This window comes from Anas platyrhynchos, chromosome 12 (genome assembly GCF_047663525.1).
Source record: "Anas platyrhynchos isolate ZD024472 breed Pekin duck chromosome 12, IASCAAS_PekinDuck_T2T, whole genome shotgun sequence".
Taxonomy (NCBI): domain Eukaryota; kingdom Metazoa; phylum Chordata; class Aves; order Anseriformes; family Anatidae; genus Anas; species Anas platyrhynchos.
The window spans coordinates 13310331-13337742 of NC_092598.1; the positions used below are offsets into that span (position 1 = coordinate 13310331).

General features: G+C 52.7%; 1 protein-coding gene and 1 long non-coding RNA gene across 3 annotated transcripts in view; one reads left to right on the plus strand and one right to left on the minus strand.

Moving 5' to 3' along the window:
• GNAO1 (G protein subunit alpha o1) overlaps nucleotides 1-27412 on the minus strand; it is a 130784-nt gene that overhangs the window by 57022 nt on the left and 46350 nt on the right. The window lies entirely within an intron of this gene.
• On the plus strand, nucleotides 11731-13608 carry LOC110351272 (uncharacterized). The gene is made up of 2 exons (XR_002398475.4): nucleotides 11731-11929; nucleotides 12039-13608. It is a non-coding gene; the product is annotated as an uncharacterized lncRNA (long non-coding RNA).

The following is a 27412-nucleotide window of genomic DNA, read 5'->3' on the forward strand; positions in this document are numbered from 1 at the left end:
GCCACTTCTGGGGAGCCGGGGGCGAGTGTTTCCACTCCAGGGGAATCTGTACTCAGGGCTATTAGCAAGAACTTTATTTTCAGAGAGGGTGGATAAATGGGACTTCAGGTGCAGCACTGGATGACAGGTTAGTCCGTAAAATAAGATGCCAGCAGAGAAACATCTTTGGAACGGCTTAACGAGGATAGGCAGAAATAGGCTGGGGGCCCAGAAGAAACCTTTGATGCTGTTGTGTTTATTTATTATTTATTCTTCTGGCACGAATATAGCATCAAAGAGTGTCAAAACCAAAAGGCCCATAACCTGCCGTAGCTGGATTAGTCCTACATCTCCGTGCCCACAGCGTCATGTAGTATTGGCAAGGGTGCCAATCGCTCCGGTGAGGATGTACAAGAAGGGATAGGAAAATCTGGGAGCATCTCGAGTCTCAGCAACGATGGAAGAAGGCGTGAAACAGCAAAAGTGCTCATCCCTGCGTATCCCTCTGTGCTACAGGTGGGGAATCACCCTACAGCATGGTGCTGCCCTTGCAGAGCATCTCCGGCCCCTCAGACCCCTGTGCAGCTGCGGCCGGGCAGTGCTCAGCTCCGCAGCATCCCATTTCTGTGCTCTCCTCCTTCCCCTCCGCTGCTTCCCCAGCTCTTTGCAGGAGCCAGCCCGGCTGTGCCAGGCATCCAGCTGCTGCAGCTGGGAGCCCCCTCGCGTCCCACGGAGCAGAGGATGGCGCTGGCACGAGGAGCAAGGCCTAGACGCTGATTTAAAAATAAAATAAAAATATATATCTACATATGTTCATTTTTTTCTGCAATACTTTCGCTGGTTTGGAAATATTTCAGCTACCAGCAGGGGATTAGGGAGCTTCTTTTAATCAGCTTTTGTTTCTTTTTTCTTTTATATCCACCTTTGCAGCAGCCTACAAGGAAGCTTTCACCCCATGGGGGCTCCGCAGCAGCCCCGCACCTCTCCCACGGCTGTGCTCGGGGCAGGAGGAGCCGCACAGCTCCGAGCTGGGGGGCTCCTCGTGCTGCTCCCCACCTCGCCCCGCGGCACAGGGCAGGAAAACTCGGAGCTGGGCTTGGAAAGCTGCCTCTGCCACCACCACCAGTCTCTAGCAACGCCCCTGCATGCGCGGTGCTCCCCGGAGATGCAGGGCACATCCCCAGCGGGGCGAGCGATGCCATGGAGCCCGTGGCTACTTTCTGCGCTGGCTACGAGCCCGCTGCACCGTTGTGTGGTTAACCAAAATAACCTACAAGTAGTCGGGAGCAGACAGAGCGATCCCAGAGACTCCAGCCATCGCAGGGGCTTTGTTTCCAAGGCGACGTCTTGTCTCCTAGCTGCAAAAGGCCACGGGAATGAAGGCAGCCTATGGAAAATGAATAGCTCGGTGACAACAACAACAAAAATCTGCCGGGGAGCGTATCGGGAAGGGAGGGAGAGAGGGGTGTCCTTAGGGGGGGCAGGAAAGAGCCAGGAGTGGCTGCACGGAGCAGGGGAATGGACAGGGTGCGATTTATCCCCCGAGAAGCCCGGTCCTGCCCCCATTGAAATGCACAGCGCCGCTTCCATCGCCTTCATGGGAGCAGGGGAGCTTGCACAAATCAGCTATTCTTTTCTTTCCCCTTTTTTAAGCTACAGTGTTTGAAGATCTGAGCTAGTTAAAAATAATCCATTGTCCGAGGCAGAGCCTTGCCGGGGCCCGGGAGCTCTGCGGCACCGCTGGGAACCGCGCCGGGTCCCCGCTGCCTCCTGGCCCTGCGCCACGGGGCAGCGGGACGGGACATGCCGCAGGACATCCCTCACAACCTCCCCATTACAAAGGAAACCCTTTTCCCCTCATTTTGGAGGCTTCCAGAGCTGTACAGCACGTTACCCTGAATATCCATGTCAACCTGAGCTGCAGAACTAACCCGGTTTGGTTGTGCTAAGGCTGGAAGTGGGCTGTGGGTAAAACCCAGCCCACTGGTGACACCCGTGTCCCTGTCCCACAGCACCCCGCCTGGATGAGGAAAAGCTGCTCCTCGCCCTTAAGTGAGTGGCTGCAGTGGTAAATGTCCCTGGGATTGTTTATGGGATTTATATCAGACTGGGAGCGCACAGACCTTGCCTGCAGATGCCCTGTTCTTGCTTTCCCTTCCCTGCCGTCTCACGGGAACGCCTAAAAGCTTGGGGTGGTGAATGCCAAGCCAGCTGCTGGATCCTTGGGTCAGGCTCAGAGGAGGAGAAGGAGGAGGAGGAGGAGAAGGAGGAGGAGGAAGAAGCGTGAGCTTTTCCCCAGGCTAGAGCCAGCCTCAGGTCGGCAGAGCACAAGGCGGCCCTGGCAGTGTGGGCTCTCCCCAGCCCAGCAGCAGGAGCAGGACGGGATCTCCTCCTGCCCCTGCATTCCTTCACCCCCTTTCCTCCCCCTCCTTTTCCTCAGAGGCTCTTTTGGATGATGAACGACTTGCCCATTGATGTCCTGCCTGACGCTGAGACATTTTACTTAATGGATGTCTTTCCTTTGTACCTCCTCTCAATCAATACCACGCGAGCAAAAGGTTGGGGAAGGCAGAGCCGCTGCCTCAGCCCGACATGGGAAATGCTCCCCCCGTAAATGCTCCCCCCGTGCTTTTTTTTTTTTTTTTGCACCCATTACTGTGGGCAGAGCAGCTCTGCACGGCTGGATGACTGCTGTTTATTATTCATCGTGGTATGCTATGTGGAGCTCTAGCTGAGCAAGTCTTGAGACCGAGCGGGTTTGCTTCTCGCTCCCTCTCCCTGGAATGGTTTTATTGCAGCTTAGTGCCAGGGAATTCCTCCCAAATCGCCCCAGCAGGGAACAAACCTGGACAATGGGGAGCTCTTGGGACTTGGGACTGGTAGGGACAAGATTCAGTTTTAAGAATCACAAAAAGCATCCCTGTGAGCAGCCCTGAAACGGGGGTACCAGCTGCGAGCATTGCCCACTTGACGAGCTGCCTTAATCTCTGCAGCATTCCCGGACCCCGTTCCCCAGCTGTAACTTCCATCCTGACGTGCCTGAACTCCATTCCTAGAGGAAACGATTCCTACAGACCAGATCCAGTTTTCACTTGCAAATACTCCAGGGCCACTCTCGAGGCTCCCAGCCACACTGAAACGCGCCGTGTGCTTCTTTGTTGGCACCACCCTCCATCCAACCAGCTCTCAAAATAGCTCATAATATTAATACCTGGGTTGGGATTTTCTATAGCACTTGCTATTGACCTAACCTGAGCCACGCTGAGCCCAACAGTAGACTGCTATCAACAGGGCAAAATGAAGGCTCCTGAAAATCCCATTGCTTAGGCATAATAGAGAAAATAGGCTGGATTTTTCCTGGCTTGTTAAAAATTCTCATCTAGACTTCTCTTAAAATAAACCAGCTCAGATCTTTCATGGTATCTGCAGACGGACAGGCTTGCCATTATGTCTGAATGAATAAGCGTGGCCAGAGCTGGTGGTACGGCCAGCTGGGTGACCAGCTCCTGCTCACGGTTTGCTGGCTGATTTCTCACCTTGTTTTACTTCGAGAGCCCTCAAGCAGGTGACAGTGCAGCTGTTACCCTCGGTCCTAGTACAACCAGGAGCTGAGCTCCTGTTGGACAGCCTGGAGCACACCAGTCCCTTCCGGAAAACCTGCCCAATTTTCTGTGCCCCCCTCGTGGCATCCTTCCTCTGGCTTAGCTCGCCTGCTCGCTCTTGACAGACACACGCACAGCTTGGCGTCCAGACCCGCGGCACAGCGATGCACAGCGCTCAGATCCCCTCTGCAGATACAAATTGTGATGTTTTTCCACCTCCCTTTCAGCTGCTATCTTCAGGTCAAGCTGGAAACGCATTTCCAGTAGGTGTTGGCCGACCAGAACAAAGCTCTCCAGAGCTCCTCGCCGCTTCTTGTGAGCCACCCCGTTTGGTAATGAGGCCGTTGCTGGAGCAGCGCTATGTTCCTCTGTCCCTGCCAAAACCCCACTCCCTCCTATTCAGCTCCACAAGATGCAAAAAGCCTGGTGCTGCCAAGTGTCCTTTCAGCTGCCAGAGGAGCAGCAGCTAATCAAACGAATGAAAGCGCCGGGCCGGGAGCCCCAGCTCGTAGCTCGCTGACCCCAGGCTGGCAGCTCGGGGCTCACGGCCGGCCCCAAGCAGCTCCATCCTCACCCCATCCCGGCACGGACACCGGGGAGGAGCTGGGGACAGTCACGGCCTCACCGGCCCCATCCCTGCCTGGGTTATCCCCCGTTGGGAGCGCTGCTGTGCTGATCCCAGAGGCACACCATGCTCGTGTTTGCGAGTCCTTTTCACAAAATCCCTTGCTGCAGTGCCAGCTTCCTATCTCTCCCTGCGCCCCCTCCCCTTATTTCCCACATCGGAGAGAAAAGCCTCACGCTGGGCCTTTCACGTCCCTCGTTCCCAACGCTGCCGGGCGAGAGGCCCGCTGCTACCTGATGAAACCAGCATCGCTGCTGGGCACTCATCTCCACCAGCTGAGGATGGGGTTTGTTTTCGGCTGCTTCCCCGGGACATTCTTCCATCTCTTCATTTTTAGCACTGGCATTAAGTATTTAGAGCATAAAATGACTAATTTGCCTCTCTGCAGCCGCTGCGTTTTGAGGCCGTTTGGGAATTGCTGAGGTTCTTTGCCACCTACAGCCCAGTGAGTTTATTAAAGAGATCTTACGTTTCCGAGGACCTTCGTAGCCCAAATAACTTCACACAAACCGCCTATTTGCCACGGAGCCATCACTGTGCAAGTGGCTGGGACACGGATTAAGGACAGGGGCTGAGGATATCAAGGCAGGGCCTCGATACCACACCAAAAGGTTTAGGACAAGAAGCGAGAAGACGGCTTTGCCAAACCAACAGCACCAAGCTCTCCCTTTCAGCTGGAGTCGCTCCAGTGCTTTTGGCTCTCCTGGTGCTCTCAGACACCGCGCAGAATATTTAAGGAGGCGAAAAAGTAATCTGCACGCTCTGGATTTCGGCCAGGGCGCCACTGTAAACGCATCTCCTCTTTTGCAAGTGCCGTGGGCCTTGCAAAGGTCACGGGCGCTCGGCTGATGGGTTTGGTGTCCCTCACACCCACACGGTGCCCTTCGGGGTGCAGGAAGGCTGAAGCCAACACCGAGTGCTGAGGGACTGGGCCTGTGGCAATGGGACCTCACCATGAGCAGAGGTGGCACGTCGGCCTTCTGGCTGCAAAATCCACCTGCAAGCTCTGTGTGAAGCTGAGGTGGGGATAAGAAACTTCTGTGCAACCCAGCCTAACCCAGCTTCCCTCCTGCGATTCTGGGTCCCTCCAAGTCACAGCACCCTGACTCCTCCGGCTGACAGTGCACGCCTTTATCTGCACCGGGTTTGTGGCATTTCCTGGCCCTTGCTGCACCTCAGCACGTTTTTTCCTCCTTTTTCTCTCTTTATTTTTACAAAAAGCCGCAGAGAAAGCCCTCCAACACCAGGGCCTGCCCAACAACCAGCTGCAAAAAAACCCAGAAGCAGCAAGCTCCCCCCGCCAGCCTGCCAGGCCAGCCTGCTGGGCTCGTGATCTAATAAGCTCTTCCATTTTCATCTTAACTGTCCTCAGCCCCCGAAAGGGCAATGAGCACTGGCAGGATTTTCCTGTGTTCGTAAATATTTCCCTGCTGCTGCGTGCGGGCTGGTTTTGCCTTTCTGCATTCGCGGCTGAAGATGGCTGCTCTGCCAGCTCGCCATGTAAATTTAATAGCGTTCCGAAACCTCTGCCCTACATAAACGCGGGCGTATTTCATCCGAGGTGGGACCTGTTAGCGGAGGAGCGGCGTCGCTAAATCATTCAGAAGGTTATTGTTTGAAGTGCGCGCAGTCAACAAGTGCCTCGGCTATCACAGCTCCAAAAAAGCAGGGGGAGGTGGAGGAAGGGATGAGCGGGGCTCATGGAAACCTCTCTAAATGAAGGAGCCGAGATCAACAAGGGCTCAACAGGGCACTGCCAACCGGCAGGGCTGGCCCCATGAGGATGGGCCAGCTGCAAGCAGCTCCACAAATTATGCACTGGCAATTGCTTTCTTGCCGCTGCCCGGACTTATTTACACTCCGAAAGATTTCTGAAGTGTGTTTATTTAAGAAAGATGAATCCGGAGGCTCTGGGAGGGGAGCGGAGCCTTCCGAAGAAACGCAGCCCCAGCACGGCACCGTTCGTTTCGCTCCTTAACCCCTCCACGCGAGGAGGAGGCAGGGAGCTGAGTGCTCGTGCACCAGGCATTAGCGCGCTGCATGGCGAAGCGCCGACTGGATGGGGGCTGGAGGTTAACAGAGGCAGTTCTGAGCCGTTCTCTGCTCCTCGGTGTCATGCCGGGAGAGGGAGCGAGGTTGTGGGGTGGGGAAAATCGGGGGTCGACAGCTCCTGCACCCAGACTCTGAGTGCCTGAGTGTGGATGGAGAGAGCCCCTGATGGACATGCGCTCCCCTGACGTCCATCCCAGCACAGCACCTTAACAGCTCTCAGCAAATTCCAGCATTTCGGCCCTCATTTAGCAAATTCCCCACTTTTCCCCAAGAAGTTCTGTGTCATCAGTACGTGAAAGCACCCAAATCCTCACCTTCCATGCTGTGAAGTAACGGGCTGTAATTCTAGGAACTGCGAGGGCTTCAGAGCCCTCACCGGCTCCACAAGGAGCCTCGCACAGACACTGCCATCCCTCACCCAGCTCGTAAAGCGGCTAAAAAACTCGGAGCCCCGAGTTTCTGAGCTGTTTTCAGTCACTTAATTGGTGATGCAGCCGTGTGTATCTGCATCTCTGTCCTTTACTGATTCATCCGTTCCCCAAGCAAATGCTGAAAATGAATTTGCTTTTTTTACACCTGCAAATTGCAGAAGCAAACGAGCTGCCTGCGCAAGTGCTGTATTTTAAGATGCCAGCCCCGTCTCTGGGAGGGCATAATTAGGCAGATGTTTATCTGCCCCTAACGAGTTGGGCTCACACAGCAGCGAGCCGTAAGGGCTAAACCTGCCCACTCTGTACATCCTCCAGTAACCCCCCCCTGCATTTCGGAGCCTCCCACAAGGGACATCATTGTCCTGGCTCCGGAGCAATGTGTCTAAGGCTGACCTAGCCACCTGTGGCTCGCCTCTGCCCTCATCCACTCTAGCTTAATGCAGGGACCTCAGCCGAGGAAGCAAAGCACTGCAGATGACACAGAGGTACGTGATCTCTAGAGATGTGTAGTGACAAGAAGCTGCCTTGTTTGCAAGCTCAGAGGACAGCCAGACTCAGTTCTACACGGTTTGTCTGATGCAAGAAACATTTGGTGCTCTGCCTGCTCCTGGAGCAGCCCGGGGATGGCAATGCCACATGGCGTGGCTCTTCACCAAGCTCCGGGTAAGGCGTTGTCTTCTTGTTGCCTGTCTGCCTCTGATGCTGCTCAGCCCCTTGGACACTTAGGGGTTAGGGCCCATCTTATTTCCACCTCAGTCCAGCTGCACGTGTAATTAATGGGGTGCTTGGTCCCTGCGCGCTCTGCAGCTCTTGCACAGGCACCTTTGACTCCACCTGGCCTTCCCAAGCCCTGGAACTAGAGCAGCACGTACTCACTTTTACGAGGAGTGAAATATGTCTCCCCCTGCTCAGCACTCTCTGTTTTGACTTTTGGCAGCAGGCTTTCAGATTCCGATAATTCGCGTGCGTCGCAAGGTGGCAAAGCTCTTAAAAACACAATTTAATTTTGGTCTCACTGCTGATCAGCCCAGTGGGAATTCTGACTTAATCAAACTTTAATGTTTTCCTTGTAAATTTCAGAAAAAGTCAGTAATTGGTCTGGTAATTGAATTTTCAGATCATGTATCAAAGGAATAATGTCATGCATGGGATAAGCAGCAGTCTGCCTCTGGAAGCCCAAACATCTGAAATGGAAAATTCTGCAGAATTTAGATAAAGATGCGAGTATACTGCTGTAGAGCTAAGAATAGACCGTATTATTTATATCGTCAAAGGAAGCGGTTGAAATCACAGAGATCTTCAGAGAGTAAAGATGCTCAGACAGTTCTGCACAGGAATCGTGTTCACAGAGCTGAAGTGGAAAGCTCCTGACGGCCCAGCACAGGCACACCGGTCCCAGCGGGCCCAACAGACCGGGCTGCGCTTTACGCCGCAGAGACGTGTCAGCCTTCTCCCTCCTGCACAACGCGCTCAGGGCGTCTTCCAAGCACCCAAGCAGGCAGGAGGGAGGAACTCGCCTTCTGCAGAGGCATCCTGTGCTCCTTCGCGTGTGCCTCCGTCGTGCCCGAGTCCCAAAGTGCTGCCTTTTCCCCGTGTCTCTGGCAGAGAGCTCTGTTGCAGGGACTCGTTAGCGTTTCCCCGTTGGGTTGCTCTCCAGGTCTGTGTCCTTTTCAGAAGTTGCCTTCTGACTAGATCAAAACATGAAGCAGCTAGTGGGAAAAATTCTAAGCATCCTTTTAATTAAAAATATAATAAAATCGAGGCCTCACGGCCATAACACATGACCGTGTCTCTCTGAAGTTCACATACTTCAAGAGCTGTGCCCCTCTCTCCTGGGACTATGACACTCAGTTTTTCCTGTCCTTCAGATGCTTTCAAGCTCAGAAGCCTTTCCAGAAGTACATTAAATGCCTGCTTTTAGTCCTTGCTTAATTTTTCCTTTTTCTCCTCAGCATGTTTCTTGTCTTTTCACTGATGTTTTCTGCCTTCCCCTCTTGTTCTCCATCTCTCCAGTCGAAGCTGAGCATCTCCAACCCTGAAGAGTATTTGGAGGTGAGGGTCCTGCTTTGTCTCTCTGAGTCTGCCTCTCCAGTGGCCCTGGTGAAATCGCTCCTGTTTCCACCGGCATGCAGCAGAGGAGAAGGAGAGACCAGGAATCTGCTCATCTGCTCCTCCCACTTCCCTGTAACACCTCTCCTCCACCATGGCAAGGCCAAGAGGCACTGGGGCAGGTTGCCCAGAGAGGTTGTGGATGCCCCATCCCTGGAGGTGTCCAAGGCCAGGCTGGATGGGGCCTTGACCAACCTGATGTGGAGGGTGGCATCCCTGCTATGGCAGGGGGTTGGAACTGGGTGGTCTTTAAGGTCCCTCCCAACCCGAGCCATTCAATAAAAATAAAAAAAGTATATAATGATAATGAAAAAGGCTAGGCGAGGTGAGGGCTGAGCGTGCCCTGCCCACCCACAGGACTGGGAGACAGCTTGGTAGGAAGCAGGCGTGCAGCCCTCTGAGATCCTCGGGTGCCAGATGAAGGTACCCACCTTCCTGTGGGAGAGATGCTCATGCTAATTCAGCTTTCTTTCACCTTTTTTTTTTTTTGACACTAGATGTCTATTCAGCTTTGCCAATCCTGTGTCCATCAGAGCCAACGGGAGGCTTGAGTTTCTCCTCTGTGCCGTGACAAGTAGAATTTGCATTGGTTTTCGCAAAACAAATGTGTCACCAGATTTTGGCAGGTGGTTCTCTCCCTGTCTCATTTAGGCAGGATCAAATTCTGTCACTTGAGCAGTATCAAATGTTTTCATTACAGTAATGACAAAATATTCGCCTTTAATTTCTTCCTTGCACTTTAATTTTCCTCTCACCTCCACTTATCAGCTAGCAGTGCTCCGTGCCGTGCAGCAGGAAGGAAGACACGCGGAGCGCTCTGCTCAGCTTGTCACTGTCAGAAATTCCCGCAGACTCAATTTCCCTGAAAATTGGGGGATTTTGAGAAAGCTGCATTTTTAGAAAGAAAATTACTTCCAGGGAAAGGAAGAAAATTGTCCAGAGCGTGTGTGCTGGCATTCAGCTCCTTCCATCTCGGGGAAGGGGAGTAGGTCTTAAATTCACTCATTTGAATGCGCAGGGGGAGAAAAAAAAAGGCTTTGATTTGCTTTGATGATTAAACCTTCCAAAATATCAGTTTCCTGCCCATCATTCAGAGCATGTTCATGTCAGACGGCAACAGGAGGGAAAGTTTATCCTTGAAACCTCCAGCTGCAAGGGCTGCTTGCCACTGCCGGGCTTGGTGGTCATTCCCACCCTGAGCACAAGAGCCATGGCGAGGTGGAAGGGTTGGTTATATGTGTGGGCACATTCATCTTCAGGTCCATAAATGCCTTTGTTTCCTGTAGGAAGCTGTTTGTTATTAGCTCCTTGTGTTCAGAAGAGCAGAAGTTACGTGCTAATTGATCCACGAGGCGGCTTCTGCCCGCCAACACGTGTGGAAGCAGCCACAAGGATCTCGGGTACTCTCGCCCCGATGGTGGAAGTCCAAGTGCAGCACCTGTGTGGTGTTGCTGTGGGGACAAGAAGCAACCCCTGGCTTCATCCTTTTGTGGTGGCGATGCCTCCTAGCGTGTCACTGGGAAGGAACCAGCTCCTGCCTCCCTCCCTCGGGGACCAGAGCAGTGCCTGGGCACCAGCCTGAAGGCAGCCCCCATTGTGGAGAGGACAGGAGTCAGTCTTTCACCCTCTCACATGCACGCACAAACTCAAGGCCAGGCAGGTCTGATGCTTCTAAATTTTTAAGCCAGTTGTCCAGATGTTCCTGTAACTTCCTCATTATTTGGTGAGGTTTCGCATCACTGGAGTCGCTCCTGCTCTGCACTGCTGGGAGTGCGGGTGGACCAAGTCCTCTGAAACCATTGTGTTGGCACAGCAGTTTTCCTGAAGGCAGCACGGGTGACTCCTTTTTGAACAAAACTCCAGAAAATTACTCTCCCCCCATACTGCAGCTTCAGAAAGGTCAAAGCATCACCATCAGATCTTTCTCAACGGGTCCAAGCTAGACAAATGTCTGCAGTTCCTAAGAGGCTCAGCCAACGCGAGAAAGGACACAAGATGCTTCTACTGCATTTCAGGCGTGGGACGGGCGAAATGAAAGGACTCTGGTGGGCTCCCAGTCCTCCTCGAAGGAGGAGAGCCGGGGCACAGGGCCGGAGAGCCCCCAGCTCCCTGTCGGTGCCAGGCTCTTTGGAGAGGAAAGGGGTGGTCGTGTTGATCTGAGCGCTGCGTGGGGGCACAGCGAGGGTGGCGGCCCCTTCTGCTCAGGAGCACTGCCGGAAACCCAGCCCAAGAGGAAGCTCCAAAAGAGCTGAGAAAGCGACCGACACGTGGGAGGTTCGGAGGCGATGACGAAGAAGCAGTGGAGGGGAAGGGGGCTCCCGGTGGCACCTAACTTCCCGCAGCGAGATGTGAAACATCACACCCCGGGCAGCACCAGGGATGTAGCTGCGCCCTGAGCCAGCTCTTCCCCCACGCGGTTCCCACAGAGATTTTCTTTTCCAAGAAAACGTCAGGGGAATGGGCTGCGATAGCCCAAGTTGTTGCCGTTCCTCTGACTGCTGTGGGGCCTGACAGCAAGAAACTCCAATTTACTGGGCAGTGCACATCCCAGGGAGTGCTACTGGGTGCACCCTTAAGGCTTATTGGAAGGAATAGCGTGGTTTTGCAATGGAAAAAGCAGGAGAACAAGGGTTAACCACACAGATGCCTGCTGACAGGGCAGCAGAAGCAAGCTGGACAGCGAGGGTGGGATTTAGGAATTATCTCTCTGAGCATCGTCGGGCTCCCGAGCAGGAACAGCTGCAGCCGGTCTCTGCTGAAAGCTGCTGACAGATATTTGGGGCCCAGCCTTAGCAGGGAGCTCTTCTTCAGGTGATTACGCAGCCAGTACTACTCACCTGCTAATGATCTTCTGCTAATGATGGTGAGCAGAGCCACATAAACGGAGGCACCAGTGCACCCAAAGGGCTTTTGCACTGGGGACTGGGGAGGGTGGGATGTGGGAGTGCTGAGCTGGGGGGGACGCTTTGGGAGGCAGCTCTGTGCCTCCCTTAACTCGAGGGCTTGATGTGCTCAAGACAATAAGTCATGTTAAAATGCAGCAATTAGGGCATCTGTAAGAAAATCCGTGCTCTGCTTTAAGGAGCTTCTACCAGGAGGTTAGCAGAACTCACCAGGGCTCCCAACAGCAGGTATTTTCTTTATGATGGGGCTGTTGATACGCAAGCAAGAGATGGAGGGTTGCAGCTGATGTCTTCTCTCCTTCCTTTCACTCTCATCTTTCTCTTTTGACCCTCTGAGGCTCTATCTGCATTCAACAGACCCTCCAAAATAGTCATCTGCCTAGGTCTGGAGAGGAAAAAATGCCCATTGCCCAAGTGTTACACAAGCTGTCTGCCCCCAGCTGATTCTCCCTGCAACCTGACGACTTTTCTCCAGCCAGCTGTTTGCCTGGAGGCTACAAACACCTGCTCTGCCTCAAAAACAGCTCCAGCAACTCCCTCCAACACGTCAGAAGACAGCAAATTGAACAGCAGACAGACCTCCCCTCAAGGGGAAAACTTTTCTGGGAAGCAGCGGATGGTTTATCCACACGAGTGACTGCGTAATTTTCTACTTGTTGATGGCCACAGGCACGTCAAAGTTTCCTGAGCCGTGCCCTCGGTTCCCAGCAGGGCTCATGGGCTGGGATCCATCCCATAGCTGAAGCCATCAGCCACGCCGGGCTTTGCACCGTCTCTCAAAGCAGACCCAGGCCACAGCTTTGAGACTACAGAACTAATTTTAAGTCTCTGACACTTTGAGAGGAAAAGGATTTCCACCACCTTCACAATAAAGGCTCTCCCTGGCTCTGGCTCAACTGCTTGGGAGTCGCAGCAATGTAGGAGGTCCTTCTGATTTTAGGGTTCCCGTAACTGAGAGCAGTTAAGTGTAACTCAGGCAGGAGAGGGAATCCAGGAGGTGTGAAATCTAAGCCTTAGGTTTTTTACTAAGGTTCTTAAAGAAGAGGAAAACGACAAAGGGTACTGTAAACTGGAGGCTGGAGCCTTGGAGGCTCCATCAAATTTGACTTCTGAACACCTTTACTTCTCTTTGCAGCTGGGTTTTGCTCTTAGTTACACTATTCCTGTCTTGCTTTGTGTATGTGCAATTTCCCCGCTCACCTTCTGGACATGTGAACCTGTCGTACCACCCTGCAAGGTGTCCCTGCTGTGCTCTAAAGCTGTTCAGCAACCTACCGGCCAGATCTAGCCAAAAAAACCCTCGTCAGACAACCCCTGCTACAGAGCCCGAGAGTGCCTGTAAGTGCTATGGGGAGTGTGCAAGAAATAGGAGATTTCCAACCCTACTGTGCCCTACCTTAAGGTGTTGTTTTGGGGTGAAAGCCACAAAATTCAGCCTAATTGCATGAAGCATCAAAAGCTTCCAGGTTTGTTCAGGGGCAGAGCTGGTACTGGCTGATTCCAAGCCCCAGCCTGCACGGCGTTACACAGCCTGGTGGATTTGAAATCCATGCACCAAGAGTTCCCAAAGCTCATAACTTTTAAAGTTTGCGAGGTTGCTCTCCTGATGCCTGTGTATCAGCCAAGTGAGGCTCGAAGACTCGGCACTGAGTCACGGGAAGGCAGGATGTGTTCTGAAACACTGGGAAAGTTCACAGCTCCAAACCGCCCTGACCCGTGACTCAGGCTGCGTGTAAGCACTGCACAAAATTTCACATTAAGGTCAAGTTCAGAAACAGAAGGTTCCAGCATTAAAATAAATGACTTGAAAGAGTTCAGAGGAGTAACGGGAAGCTGGGTCTTGGCTAAAAGATGCCCGACATCTTCAAAAGTGGGAGAATCTTAGGATTCTCCCTGACAGGCCTCATTTCTACTCATATAATGAAATGGAGGTGCTGAGCTGGCAAGGTTTGGAGTACAGACAGATTTCCTAGTGAACTAACGAAGCTCTTGATACCCTGGGCCTGCCAGTTGTCTGTTTGGATGCTCAGAGACGTGGGCATCCAACATCAAGCAGAGGAGCTTGAAGATGTTAGCAGTGACCCTGTGGACCACCACCAGCGTGGAATGTCCCATGTAGACCTCACACGCGGACAGAAAATCCCACATTTCTGGTCTGAAAAACACGTTTCAAGTTCCCAAACTAGAACAGTAAAGGCAAAAGGGGAAGGGAAAAGGTTATGAGGTGGGGAGCATGAGACAGAGAGATGGATCCAGGCACAAGACAAGTCAGAGCTGAGTACTGTCTGACTTCTCAGTCCCCTGAGCGTCAGTAACACTCTGCTGCAGTTGTTCTCTCTCTGCCAGCCTGGCATAAGACCAAGTTAAAACTAGAGAATATTTTTTGCGATGCAGTGTTTTTCCTCTGAACCCACCCCATGAGATGTTACAGGTATCAGGCACAGACACCTAATATAAGCAAGAGAAAAAGCGCTGGCATGAAGCTGGAAGCAGAGCTCAGGCAAGCAAAGCTTGGGGATGGGGATGGCCACTGGGTACGTGGGCAGCCTGATGTGGTTGACCTCTCTGGGAAGAAGCTGACTGAGAAAAGAGATCCTACAGGGCAGGAGGGGAAAAGAATTAGCAAGGGAAGTTTATTGTCTGCTTATGCACGTGCAAGGCTTAGGTGAAAACACAGAACTTAAGTTTGTCTGCCTCACTCTTCATTATCAGGCTGCTGCCTCACGTTAGATCATCTTACTCAACATACAAAATCTCTCTTGGGGGTAACTTTCACAAAACACTTATTTTTTCCATCATTTTTTGCTACATCAACTGCTTTTCCCATGAGCTAAAACTGATGCTTACGATCACGTTTGCAAATGTCAAAGTTCTCCAAGAATCAGCACAGGCCCGTGTTTACCTGGGAAGCAGGCTATTTTAAAATCTTTTGCAGGAAAGAAAAATCCATGCTTAGGCAAAAAATGTATTTAAATAGCAGTTTGCTTGGCGTCATTATCACAAATACAAAACCATGCGGGGACTTCTTTTGTGTGCTGAATATTTCATTCAGTCCTGCAGTGCAGTGACTCCCTAAACCTTTAGTGATCTGAGATCTGCTTTTGAGGCACTAATTTGCTGTTGCCATGACATTGTTAATGTCTGAATTGCTTTTTTTAACCGCTCTTCTTTTTTTTTTTTTTTTTTTCTCAATCTCTTGCAGAGGCATTCTGAAACAGTGGGCATGAGATGATCTTGTGGAACAGGCTGTGTGTCCTCAAAAACAGCAGAACGGTGTTCACTCACAGGCTGGCTGATACAGCCCTGATGGATGGATGGCTGATTACAGCCAGATGATAGGTTTTTAGCTGCAGAAACCACACTGAGCACACCTGACATAGTCAAAACACTTCTGGCTTTGGGTGTAGGGGGTGAGAGGTGGGGAACTATTACATCTGCTCTATTTTTATTTTTTTTTAAGTGACATTCAGGAAAAAATGTCACTAAATAAGCAAAATTCATTGCTTCCTTATGCTTAACTGGGCTTCCAGAGTGAGCAGAGTGAAAGGAATGGCATTGCATTGCTTGGCAGGCAGTGTATTAACGTACTTGCCTCCCATACCCAGCTTGGAATGGAGAAATCTCTGTCAAAGGCAGCTTTAGCAGAACAGCATTGCATGCTTGGGAAACCCTTTCTGCAGGAGATGGGCTTCCTTGGATGGGATAACCCCTTCCAGTCACCCGGCAACTGAACTATACAGCAGCCTTTGCTGTTCGGGGGTTTAAAGAGGGCTTTTGCAGGTGTTCTGGGAAACGGCTCAGCCCTTCCCTCTGACCAGCCCACCTGGATGCACACATCAAGCAGAGGCTGAGATCAGCTGCTGCCCACGCTTACTCTTATAGCACAGACGGGTTCCCTTAATGCCTGGCCAGATGTGGAATCCTAGAATCATCCTGGTTAGAAAAGACCTTCAAGATCAGCAGGTCCAACCACCCCCCTACTACCAGTGTCACCCAGTAAGCCACGTGGTCGGAGTCTTTGCAATCCCATTTCCATACTGGGGTGCTGCTGGCTTTCATCCCAGCTGATTTACAGCCTAGTGGGCAGCGGCTCCTCTCCTACCGGGCTTTCTCAAGTCCAGGAGCTGCTTTCCATTCAGTAGGAAGGAATGGGGCTGGAAGTGTTGGGCCTTTTGGGGCCATGCGGAGTGCAAAGCGCCACTTCAAACCTAATAACCCGTAATGGCTTTGAATATTTCCTTGCTTCAGTCTCCGTTTTTATAGGTGTATCTGGAAATAAATAGAGCTCTTGGAACACGCTAGCAGTGACATCTGAGTATTTCCAGGAACGCACACTATAAAAATGTCTGCCCACCACTGAAAGGAACAGAGATCGACATTTCAGATAACAAACAAATGCCTTTGATTTCCTCCCTGTGCCAAGGAACACTGATATTGTCTCTGTCTCCTGGGCATTCTTCAATGTGCCTCATTAGGCCGTTATGAAATGTTGCTCTATTTGTTCTCTGCTAAAGTAGCAAAACAAGCCTTGGGGCCAGGTTGACTTCGGCGGAGCCGGCTGGATTTCCACAGGCTGAGGATCTGACCTCCGCGGGGATGCTTGTGCCGAGCGGCCGCAGCGGGGAGGGCTGCTGGAAGAGGGAGGGAAGACGATCCCCTGGCAGCTCCTCGCTCTTTGCTTCTCTCCAGACAGCTCCACGAAGGAAGGCCCTAACTTGGGGCTGCTGCTCTCTTTATGGAGGGGCTTGGCAAGACAAATCCTGCCGTGTTAACGCACATCTGCAGGACCTGAAAGGCTTCATTCAGTCGTTAAGGGAGAGGTGGAGGCAACGGCAGACACGGAGCACTTTCAGAAACTTTCCTCCCCAGATTGGAGCTCTTAAGCTGCACAGTTAGCTGAGAAGAGCTCCCTGAAAGCATCAGAGGGACTCTGTAGTCCTACTCTGTTTTTCCCCTACGAATACCAGGGTAATGTTTTTGGTTTTGATTGTAATAAACACAGTCAAGAAGTATAACAGCGCCGCAGTTAAACGCACATGGGAGACCCTTCTGCAGTGGATACTGCCAGCGTGTTTAACAACTTCTTAGAGTTCACACCTATTAAGTTGGCTTTTAACGAGTCAGTCTGGGTACCTGATCCGCACACACGAGGCGAGCAGCTGTACGCACGTGGTCAGTCCCAGGAACACACAGCATCGGCCCGCTCCTCCTCTGCGAGTGCCTGTGTCGGTGTGGTGCTGGGGGATATCTCGTCCTGCCCCGTGCTCCTCCAGTGGCCGTTTGCTTCGCCACCGTCCAGCTACTCTCCGGATCTTGCCCTCTGTAATGAATAATCTCCAAGTCGAAGTGGTGAGGACCCATTTCCATTTTTAGAGATCTGAATGCCAGCCACAAACTGAGATGCAGATTGCTATGGAGATCTACCAAATATGGACTCCTGAAAATTCAGGCCTTTCGCAAAGGTCAGGAGGGACTGGGATTGCAAAAAACTTTTCTAGCCTGGCAATCTGGCTCCAAGTTGCCATGCTTTGGACCAAGTGACCCCTGACGTTGGCCAGAGCTTGAACAGTGTCTTTTAATCCTAGCTGTTGGGATGATTCCATGTGAACCCACAGCAGCTCTAAGGACAAATGAGGGCTGCACATAATTGCTGGCTTCAAACCCTCAAAGAGCTCTCCCTACGTGACATAGGTAACACACAACTTGAAAGGCCTGGGATGCAGCAAATTAGAGTGGAGCGAAGGAGGACTGTAGTTCCAGTGTCTAATTAGAAAGCACTGTGAATTACACACTTTTTTGGTTATAAATAGGACAGCTGAGTAGGCCAGGAGTAAGTTGCTTCTTGAGATCTGGTGCTGTACCAAAGGATGGGGCCTGAGCAGGAGTTTGAGCAAAATGGGGCAAATGGAGCCGGTGGCAGCAGCAGGAGCTCACCGTGTAGACGACAGAGGTTTGGTGCAGCCTCCAGACACACCCTGCCTTCCTCCACGTACACCTCGGTGTGGGAATGGCTCTGGTGAGGCTCCTGGGCACTGTGTGGCTGCAGCCTCCCTGGCCTGACACATTGGCCATGTGCAGACACCGAGGCGCTGCCGTCAGCCCTTCTGGCCCCGCTGTCTCTCTGCCCAAGGAGGTCTGCTTTGGAATGGACGCCCTGAGAGTTCCTCCGTGCTCCCATCTCAGTCCCCCGAGGGCACTTCTGCGAGACACACCAATTTGCTTTGACATTTAATAAACTGCTCTATTTTTAATTTTGTTTCTTGCTCGCCCATTAAAAGCGCCTGGCTGCCATGGGAACGGAAGGACATCAATAAAAGAATGCAAACAACAGATTTGTGTGACACCCAGGAACCCAGGTGGCAAAAAGAGCAGGGTCCCGCTTGCCCCTTCTGTGCAGGGTGGCTCTGTCGGTCTGTCCGGCTGTGCCACGAGGGCCCTTCTGTTTTAACCGGGTATGAGAGAGAGAAAAAGCACCAGCAGGGCTGTTGGGGTCTCCCTCCTGACAGCTCACCTTAGGGGATGGCAAAGGAAGCATAACTCCAGATAAAAAGTCTTGGGCAGCGGATACTGAATGAAAAACTCTTCACACCTCTTTACAAGAGGTGTTGGCCACGAAGCCCGTGCGCTCAGGCCGTGCTGCAGGGAGCGCTACGGCGCCGCTGTCTCTCCGCAGAGGGGCACTGCAGCGTTTTGAAGCCCGGGGATGATGAAGGCTTGGTGGTGAGGATGGTCCACGTGAGCCATCTGCCCTCTTGGGTTGCTCTCTGCCACGCTGGATGTCATATCTGCAGAGGCAGAGCCTGCTCTTGGAAGCACGCCATGCCCAGAGATAAGTCGCTGCCTTTTGGACGGGACAGCTTTAGCCCTGGTTATTTCGGCCTGTCCCAGTCAAAAGCTCAACTCGTGGATGAAAGCAATAGCTATTCACAGAGCGAGGAGAGTACATGCAGATCTGACCTTTAGAACAACCTTTTGCAGTTGCGGAGATGCTACTTTTATCGTGCCATTACTTGATATCCTTTTTAGCATTCAGCCAGAAGTTACTGCCCCTTGCTTTCCCGTAAGAGCTGGAAAGAGCTGTCTGAGGAGTTTTGGTGGTGGTCCTGCACGTGAAACCGAACCTCTTCTCCTTCCACAGATCAAACACTTCATTCCTGACCACTTCTAGAATATGGCCATTTGGATTTCGGTCTGAGGCACTGCCTCAGGTGCCCTGGCCTTCCAGCTGTACCTCCGGGTGTGTGCACAAAGGTGCTGGCCGTCCTGCTGCCTGCTTCCAGCCCAGCTGTGCCTTCGAGTAAGCCACCACAGGGGCCAAAGGAAAAATGGTGAGGAAGAAACAAAGCAAAGCCAGCAGCACCCCGCCTGACCCGAGCAGACCCCAGCCTTTAGCCTGACAATGTTCCCCCTCTGCTAGACCAGCACACAAAGAACCCAGCTCAGTTGGGAACAGCCCTGGTACCATTCAGCCTCCTTCGTGGCGTTCACCGCAGCCTGACCAGTGACTGCTGGCAGCTGGGACAGGCGCTGAACCAGGAATTGCATAACCACTACGAAGGGAAATCTGATTTTTCTGGCTCAGGCAACTTGCAGGACTAATTCTGCCTGATCCCAGGCACCACACCACAGCTCCTTACAGGAGAGGGCTGATAGCGGTGTGCTGGTTCTGCCTGGTTGTCTTACAGGGCCGGGAAGGGCTGCTGGGGAGCACATCTTTCTCTTCCTAAAGGCTCACTGAAGACTCACTGGCACTGGAACAAATTCCCAGGGACATCCTGGAGGGTTTCAAGGCAAGTTAGATAATGATAGTGTACAGCGATAGGCCTCCCCTCCCCACCAGCCCTCGCTGTTTATTTCCTTCACACTTGCCCAACGCCAAATTGACGGCAGAGGAGAAAAGGGGCACTGTGCAGTAGCCTGTCCACTCCTTCAGTCCTCACTGCTCTTAGACCAGCCTGGATAAACACAGCTGAAAATGTGTGCTGACAGGCAGCATGACCAAAAACTGTGGGGTCTCGCCCGCCCAGGATTTTGGGACCCTGCAGAGCAGCAGAGGAAAGGCAGCTTGCAGCACGGAGGGGATTCCTGCTGCCAGCTCTGTCCTCACCATCGTGCTTTTTCCAGACAGAGCCATCAGCTCGCTCCTTGCCTCACGGAGCAGCGGTGCCGAGGGAAGGACTGCCAGGGATGTCTGCCCGGAGCCAGCCTTGCACACCCGGCAGCTCCTCTGGGAAGAAGGGAGCCAGAAGAGGCTGCCTGCCTGAGAGGTGGCCCTCGAGGTGATTCAGTGTGCTGAAATGGCTGTGCCAGCAGCCCACGGCCGTGAAACAGGCAGAGGTGTAGTTTGGGCCCAGCTGCTCTTGGTTTCTGAACCTCATGGCCAAGAGCCCGCCTCGGTTTTTGGCCCTGCTGCTGAAATTGCTGTGAGTGCTGATGCTGGGGGCTGGCATTGAGCTGCTGGCACACAGTTCAGGGCTCTGGGGTCGGGGATTTCTTGTGCACACACACTTTTTGCCTGGACCCAACAAAGACGTATGAGATGCTCATCTCTTAGTCCGCAGCACCCTGAAGAGCTGCTGAGCCAAAGACAGCTCCGCAGAGCCTCGTGTGCCGCTGCAAATCATCCCATCGCCTTCCCAGAGACTTTGCTTTTGGAGTGGAAGTTGAAGAAACGAGGATTTTTGCCTACTCACTCATCACAAGACCAGCCTGAGCTTGGCTCATGCTCCACCATCACGCTGAATAGGGTTTTTTTGAGCCTTGGTACATTTTTTGCCTCTAGAGCGCATTAAATAAAGCAGCCCGCAGTAGCAGCACACGGACACCACCCTCGGGCAGCAGCTTTAACCCCCTGCAGCTTCCCAGGTAAAGGAGCTCAGGGGTAGAAGCGAGCAAGGGAAGACCCTGCAATGAGGCAGCAGTGGAGAGAAGCAGAGCTTGAACTCGTTGACAAAACCCGGGTGGCTTGTGAGGGGTCACCAGCAAGGAAAATAAGCGAGGCTGCAGCAAAACAAAGGGGTGTGTAAATGTAAATCCCAGGGACTCGAGCAAGGGCAGCCCAAATATCGCCGCATGGAAACCTCTGCATGCTCATAAATACAGCAGTGGGTCTTGGCAAGAGAAAGGCTGCACTAAGCCGATCGTACCAATGGCAGTAATTAAGGCAAACAAAGGCCAGAAGAAAAATGGCTTCGAGATCTTTGGCTCAGGTGAACGCTCTTTGAACCAGGGCTGGAGGGAGGCCGTTCCCCCAGCAGAGGAGGAACACCACGGAGCAGCTATCTGGCTCCACACTGCAGATGAGGCCGGAGCGCAGAAGACATGAATCCAACAGTGCCCGAGGAGAGTTTGCTGCATGAATAGCGATTACTGAAACTGAAATTCGGGGAGGAAAACCTAACCCAAAAATCCCCTGGTTTTGGCATCCACAAAAATGTCACGCTGCGCCTCCAGACAGGTTGTGTTGCCAAAACCTGTGCTGCCTACAAGGAAAAAAAAAAAAGCAGAAATGTTATGAAATGAAGGAGGAAGGAACGGAGACAAGACCTGGTTCTCCCTTGGAAGAAACTAACTCCTAACTTCACAGGCTGAAATCAAACTTGCTGGACTGAGACCGCTGGGATCTCTTCCTTCTCAGAAAAAACATTTCCATTGTTGCCTGGAATATCATGTACCAGTTCTAAAAGCTCTCATTATTTTAAATAAAAACTCAATAAAATTGGCAAACGAAACATTCTCCTGGCCTCAGAAAATGCTCTCTGCTTCTCCACCGCTGCCTCCTGTTGCACGGCCACGCATGGGTGGGGACCTGGGATGAGCCGTGCCCCACGGGGAGCCAAACAACAAAATTGTGTTCAATGCATGGCCCAACAGCCCAGAGACCTGGCCACCATCTGGAATGCATATCCAGCAAGAAAAACCGGACAAATAACCCCCCTTCCTGACAACAAGCACACATCTCAGGATGGTTTCACACTGAGAAGAGGTGGGTGGGCTTCCAGGAGGGCGACCACCGAGCTAACTGGAGCACACGAGGTCTCCCGGGGGAGCTTCTGTGCATGACTTGGTTCTCCATTCCTGTGATCTTGGCATAAATGAGGAGTAATTGCTCTGCAATCAATGGCGTTAATCTCGCCTTACACCAGGAAAAGGAAGAGTTAATGGTAAATGGCTGACCTAGGGGAATTATTTGTTATGGGAGGGAAAGGATCTAGCAACAGCCATCGAAACAGACATAATGTGCTGTAAACCAGGGGCTCCTACAGCCCTGGAAAATGAAGGAAATGGGTTTAAAGCCGGGGTTTTGACTCTCTGTGGCCGTAAGGCACTGCCAGCGTCAGCTCCTGAGAGGGCTGGGACATGCAGGGGGATGTGCTGCCTTGCCCCAAGCGCCGTGGCTGCAGAAGGATGGGGCGTCCTCTGCCCCCAGCCACCAGCTATCAAAAAACCGAAGCGGACAGGGGCTGATTCCTGTCTGCTGTGTCTGTTTTTGCACAGTTTCTAGCTGTGTCTTTGACCACAAGGTTAAACATCGCCACGGTGCAGAATGACACTGTCTCACTGCAGCTCTGGGGGCTTTGTTGTTTCTGGTCTCCGTCTGGAGATGGATTCTTCCCTTTCCTTGAATGAAAGGCGGGGGACTCCTGCCTTGCCTCGTGCTGAGTGGGTCCTGCCCAGGTGAACGGCGTATCTGGGAGCCGTGCGGGTCCTGTTCCCTTCCAGCCAGCCAGAAGTCTTCACGCTTCACTCAGCAGACGAGGCTCGTGTCAAAGCAGTAACATTAGCTGTGAAGTGAGCTCCCGTATGGTGTCTTTAATCACTTATTGCCAATGTACACAGCGCTGATTAACAGCTCAGGAAAACCTGTGTGCAGGCAATGAACTCCTCACGTGCGGCAGGCCCCGGGCATCATTTTCCACCTCCCACAAGACGGACGTGGTGGAGTCCGAGGTCCCAGCGCCTCCTCCCAGGGGCCAGCAGCCCCCCCCACGGTGGCTGTACGAGCCCCTGCCCGTTTGCCCTGGCAGGGACAGGTTTCCCCTCGAGCAGGAGCAGGGTGGGGTGGGGCGCAGATGCACATTTTAATTTCCTGCGTGCTCAAGGGCAGAGCTGGGGCTCCTGTCTCTTTGCCTCAATGGCTCGATGCAGTTCCCTCTGCCTTCTGCAGGGACTTGCACGGGGACAGCCACGGCTGGCTCCTGGCTCAGTTGGGCTGCCTGGGGACTCTGCAGGGGACAGGACAGGGCATGGTGCCCGACCTCCCTGTCCCAGTGGCACTGGCACGGAAGGAGCAGGATGCCCGGGGTTGCTGCAGGCATGGCAGGGCGGCTGCCCAGGCTCTCCTCCCTCCTCCTTTCCCCTCCCGTCCCAAGCCCAGCCTGCCTGTGCTGCTGAGAAGCCCCAAGCTGTTTCGGAGCAAAGCCTGTGCCACCCCTCGCTGTGTTCCCTGAATAAACATCAAATGGCAGAGCCGAGGGAGAGGTCCCTTCCCAAGACGTTTGCCGTGTGCCTTTTTGTGAGTTACGCGCCAGAGAGCTCTTAAAGGCCAGGGATGCCCTGCATAAATGTTTTCGTTTTACATCTGGAGACATTCAAATAATAGGAACATCATAGAAAGCATTTGGAAAACAAATATTTTAAATGGTGCTCTAAAACCGGTGAGTAAGCAGCGTGACTCAGCAGCGCTTCCCAACACTTCCCAGAAGAGATGGAAATAAATCCACCTAATAACTGACACGCATTGGAAATGTGCTGAGTAGTTCATAACTCTCTGGGGCTGCTGCTGGGAGAGGTGACTTGCAAACACACCTGAAGGGAGCAGCCTGCCCGCGTGGGGCATGCAGAGGCCACGGCCAGATGCAGCCTGAACTTCAGTCTCAAACACGGGGGCGGCATCTGGAAGGCTTTGAGCGAGTGCTTCATCACCCGTCGGGTCAGAAACACACAGAGCATCTCCAAAGCTGCTACCATGGCGCATGTTAAACCTCGGTGCCTCAGCTCTGCACTACAAGAAATAGCTACCTGGATTTTTTGTGCTGGTCTTTCAATCCCTTTATGGACAGAGAGGCTGTAGAGGAGGCCAAACAGCATCTGACGGCGCTCGCTGTCAGTTTTGTGCTGTCCCATCGTTACCCCCTGCAGGGGCTCTCGGAGGAGCCATCTCCAGGCAGCACCCCGTGGAAATGGGAAGCAGCACCCAGCGCCTGTGTCAGTCCCACAGCTCCTTCAGCCTCTCCTGTGCCACGAGTGCTTCCCTGCCACATAACCCTGGTGGCAGCTCTGACTGCGGCCGCATTTGAATAACAAATCTCACAAGGGAAGGCTGGCAGCCCTTCTTCCAAGGGAACAGCTTTTTTTTTTTTTTTTCCCCTTTTCAAACTAAAAATACTCCCTGCATCATCCAAAAAAAACCTATCAAACACACAAAGCTCAAGGGGAAAAATACATCACCCTCTTGGTGAAAAGAGAGCCTGCAGGCAGGGAGCAGGAGCGACCAGCCTCCCTGCAGCATGGGCTCTGCGTGTCCCCAGGGTTTGGGGATGCTGCACAGCGCTGGGGGACACGGGGCTCCTCAGTTACACCCCACGGAGCACTAGTGCTCCTCACTACCCAGAAATCACGCCTAAAATGGCAGCTGAAAGCTGAAGCACCAGAACCAAAACAGCTCCAAGGATGGGCTTGCACCTGAAGACTTGGTGTTTCCACCGGCCGGGGACCAAACAGCACCGGGTGACTCCACCTGCACATTGTCTCCTGCTGGCTGGCTGAAGAGGAAGGCAATTACTCATAATTTAAAAACCACCTTTTGGGTATTTCTTGTTTTTATTCTCCCCCAAAAATGTCCTCAGGCCACTCTTAGCCCTCCACATTTTAATTCCCCAAGGCTGGGCGGCCCTTCGAGAGCGGGTTGTCCTGACCTCTGCTGATGGCATGGACAGAAGAGGGGAAGTACTGCGTGTCCGAGCCTGTGTCCAGCTGGAATTCCCTTTCCTGGCATCTGTGACCACTGCCTTGTCCTCTCACTGTCTCGCCGTGTATCCCTGGGAAGACTCGGGCACCCTTTTCTTTAAAACCCTCTCTAGGTGGTGAAAGATGTGATCAGACGCAATCTAGAGGTTGGCGTTGGAGCTAGACAACCGTGGTCTCTTTCTTATCAGCGATCCCCTGAGACATCTCTTTCCCTCTGTTTTTCTTCAAAAGAGAATTTAAAGGCTAATTTTAATTGATGGCATCTGTTCTGGTCACTGGTTTGATAGCATGAGCCATAAAGCCAAGCTCAGATTGGAATGCAGCTTGGGAGAAAGTGTCAGCAGCGTGCAGTGCCAAGCACTCACCAAAGAAACAGATCTGAATGGCATTTTGAGGTGTGACTGCAGCAATTCTTCTCATCTGCCTCACTCAGACAGGATGCTGAAGTGGATCAAAACACTTTTTTTCCCCCCTAGAAATGTGTTTCTTAGGAACAGGTTTCCAAGTGTGGAGGGATTGGCAGAAGGGGTGAACACCTCTCCCATCCTGTCCCCCGCCTGCTGCCCATTCACCACCACTGCGCCAGCCCACGGCTTCAGGGAGACTCCAAAAAACAGACCCGGTGCTTACGTTTGCGTGAGGATGCACAGGTTGCCTTGACAACACGACGGGAATCATCCCAACGCAGGCCCCACACCACGGCACCGGGCGCCCAACACGTTCCCAATGCGCTACGCGACGGCCTCCCACTCCCCCTGCCTCCTGCCAGCTCCATTTCGCACGGCCTTTTTTCCCTCTTTAGGAATTTTAACTAAAAATACGCGTGCTGGGCCACTCTGGGGGAGTAAAGGGGAAAGGAAATTTTGGGTTTTAGGGCTCTGGTGGTGATTGGTTGTGTTGTAAGGGCAGGGAGGTTGGTTGATGCTGCTGGGTGTAGCAGTTTCTTGCTTGCCCCGAGCACCTGGCTGTTTGCTCTGCCATTGCATCTTCGAGGCTGTTTCTGCTCCAGTCCCCACCCCTCCCCTTCTCCTCAGCGCTGGTACCATCACCCTCCCGCACAAACTCAGGATTTCTTCCCCTGTCTGTGGCAGAGCAGGGTTCCATCTCTCGTTTATTGCCCTATAAATAGCTGCAAGGCAGGCGGTGCCAGACCTCAGGTCACATTTCAGCCCTGAATGAATTGCCAGTTTGCTATTGTAATTACCCAGGTTGGAAGGGAGGACGGATTGACAAACTTAGCCTAAGTAAACTCTCCGAGAAGACTTGGCAACCTCCACCTCTACAACCTGCTTATTTAATTGGAGGGCTCTTCTAGGCCAAATCCTGTCTGCGAGCGCGCCCCGTGATGTGTTTATAGCCATGGCACAAGCTTATTTTGTCTCCACGCTAAATGCTATCTATTAGGAGCATGGCTACAGAGAAACAGACACCGCTGCTGGGGCGAGCCTTGGTGCTGTACGGAGAGCATCACGGAGTGACTGCACGGCCACGGGGCCAAGCTGTGCTGCTGCAGCAAAGCGAAGCGAAGCGAAGCGAAGTGAAGTGAAACAAAGTGAAGCAAAGTGAAGCAAAGTCTCCTGGGTCCAGCTACATGTCCCCGCCGGTGTGGCCAGGCTCCTGCAGTGGGTCTGACCCCCTAAGAGGCAGAGGGGAGCCATGGAAGTAGACGGCTTCAGGCTCTTTTGGTGCAAAGGGCTATCATAAACTGTCTTCATACTCTGCTCTTACTTTACTGTGATCATTAACTACGGCGAGATTTTGTATTTTCAGGGGCTCAAGGGACTGGAAGGTGGCGAAGGAGGAAAATACATCAGAGGGATATGGAAGAGAGAGCTTTTGGCTACAGAGCCTCCAGCAGAGCTTGAGCTGAGCTTTGTGCTCTCTTTTCTTTCTCCCCCACCCTCATTTTGCAGCGCTGGTTCCCAACACATGGGCCACCTCGGCCAACAACAAGAAGCCTGCCTTGACTGAGCCAACCATCTCCCCGGCAACAAGGCAGGCTGCGAACATAACAAGTGCTTTCCTTTTCGTTTCATTTTGCCCACCTCTCGAGCAATGCCCTGCCTTTTATTTGGCCCCGCTGCTCCAAAACCTGAACTCTGGGAGCTGAAATGCACATTGTGGAGGGACGAAGAGGGGGCAAGCGAGGAACCTGGCTTTGGCCTTAACGGGGGAATCCGACAGATCTTTGGGCATTGGCGAAGGACGGGCTGAAGCATTTGCCTGGTGCTGTTCCAGCGGTGAGCCCATCGCACCCAGCACTGCAGGAACTGCAGGACATGCAGCAAGCAAGCAGGCTGCAGCTGCTGCTGGACATCCAGACCCAATTAACACTTCGGTTACGTTCCCATCGCTGCCATCAGCTGCCTGGGTGCAGACTGGAGGCAGCTCCCACACATAGTGCCCCCCGTGCCAGCCCGCTCCACTGGGTTGTTTGATTGATTAAAAACAAACCACTTATTTACTTTTTTACATCACCAGCTGGTATTTTAAAATGTCACACCTCTATGTCCCTCTTTAGCTCCTCAGCACAGGAGTTAGATGTTGTACAAAACATCAGGCCGCTGCAGACACATTTTGCTACAAAGCCTGAAAGGGAAAAAAAATCCCCGTAGAAAATTTTTAACACTTCAGCCCCTTTGTAGTTTTCCCTTTCATAGCTGAAGCAGAGCCATTTCCAGACTCCCACTGGGAAAAAAAAATCAATTTTAAGGCCATTTCCTGCCACCTCCCAAACCCTGG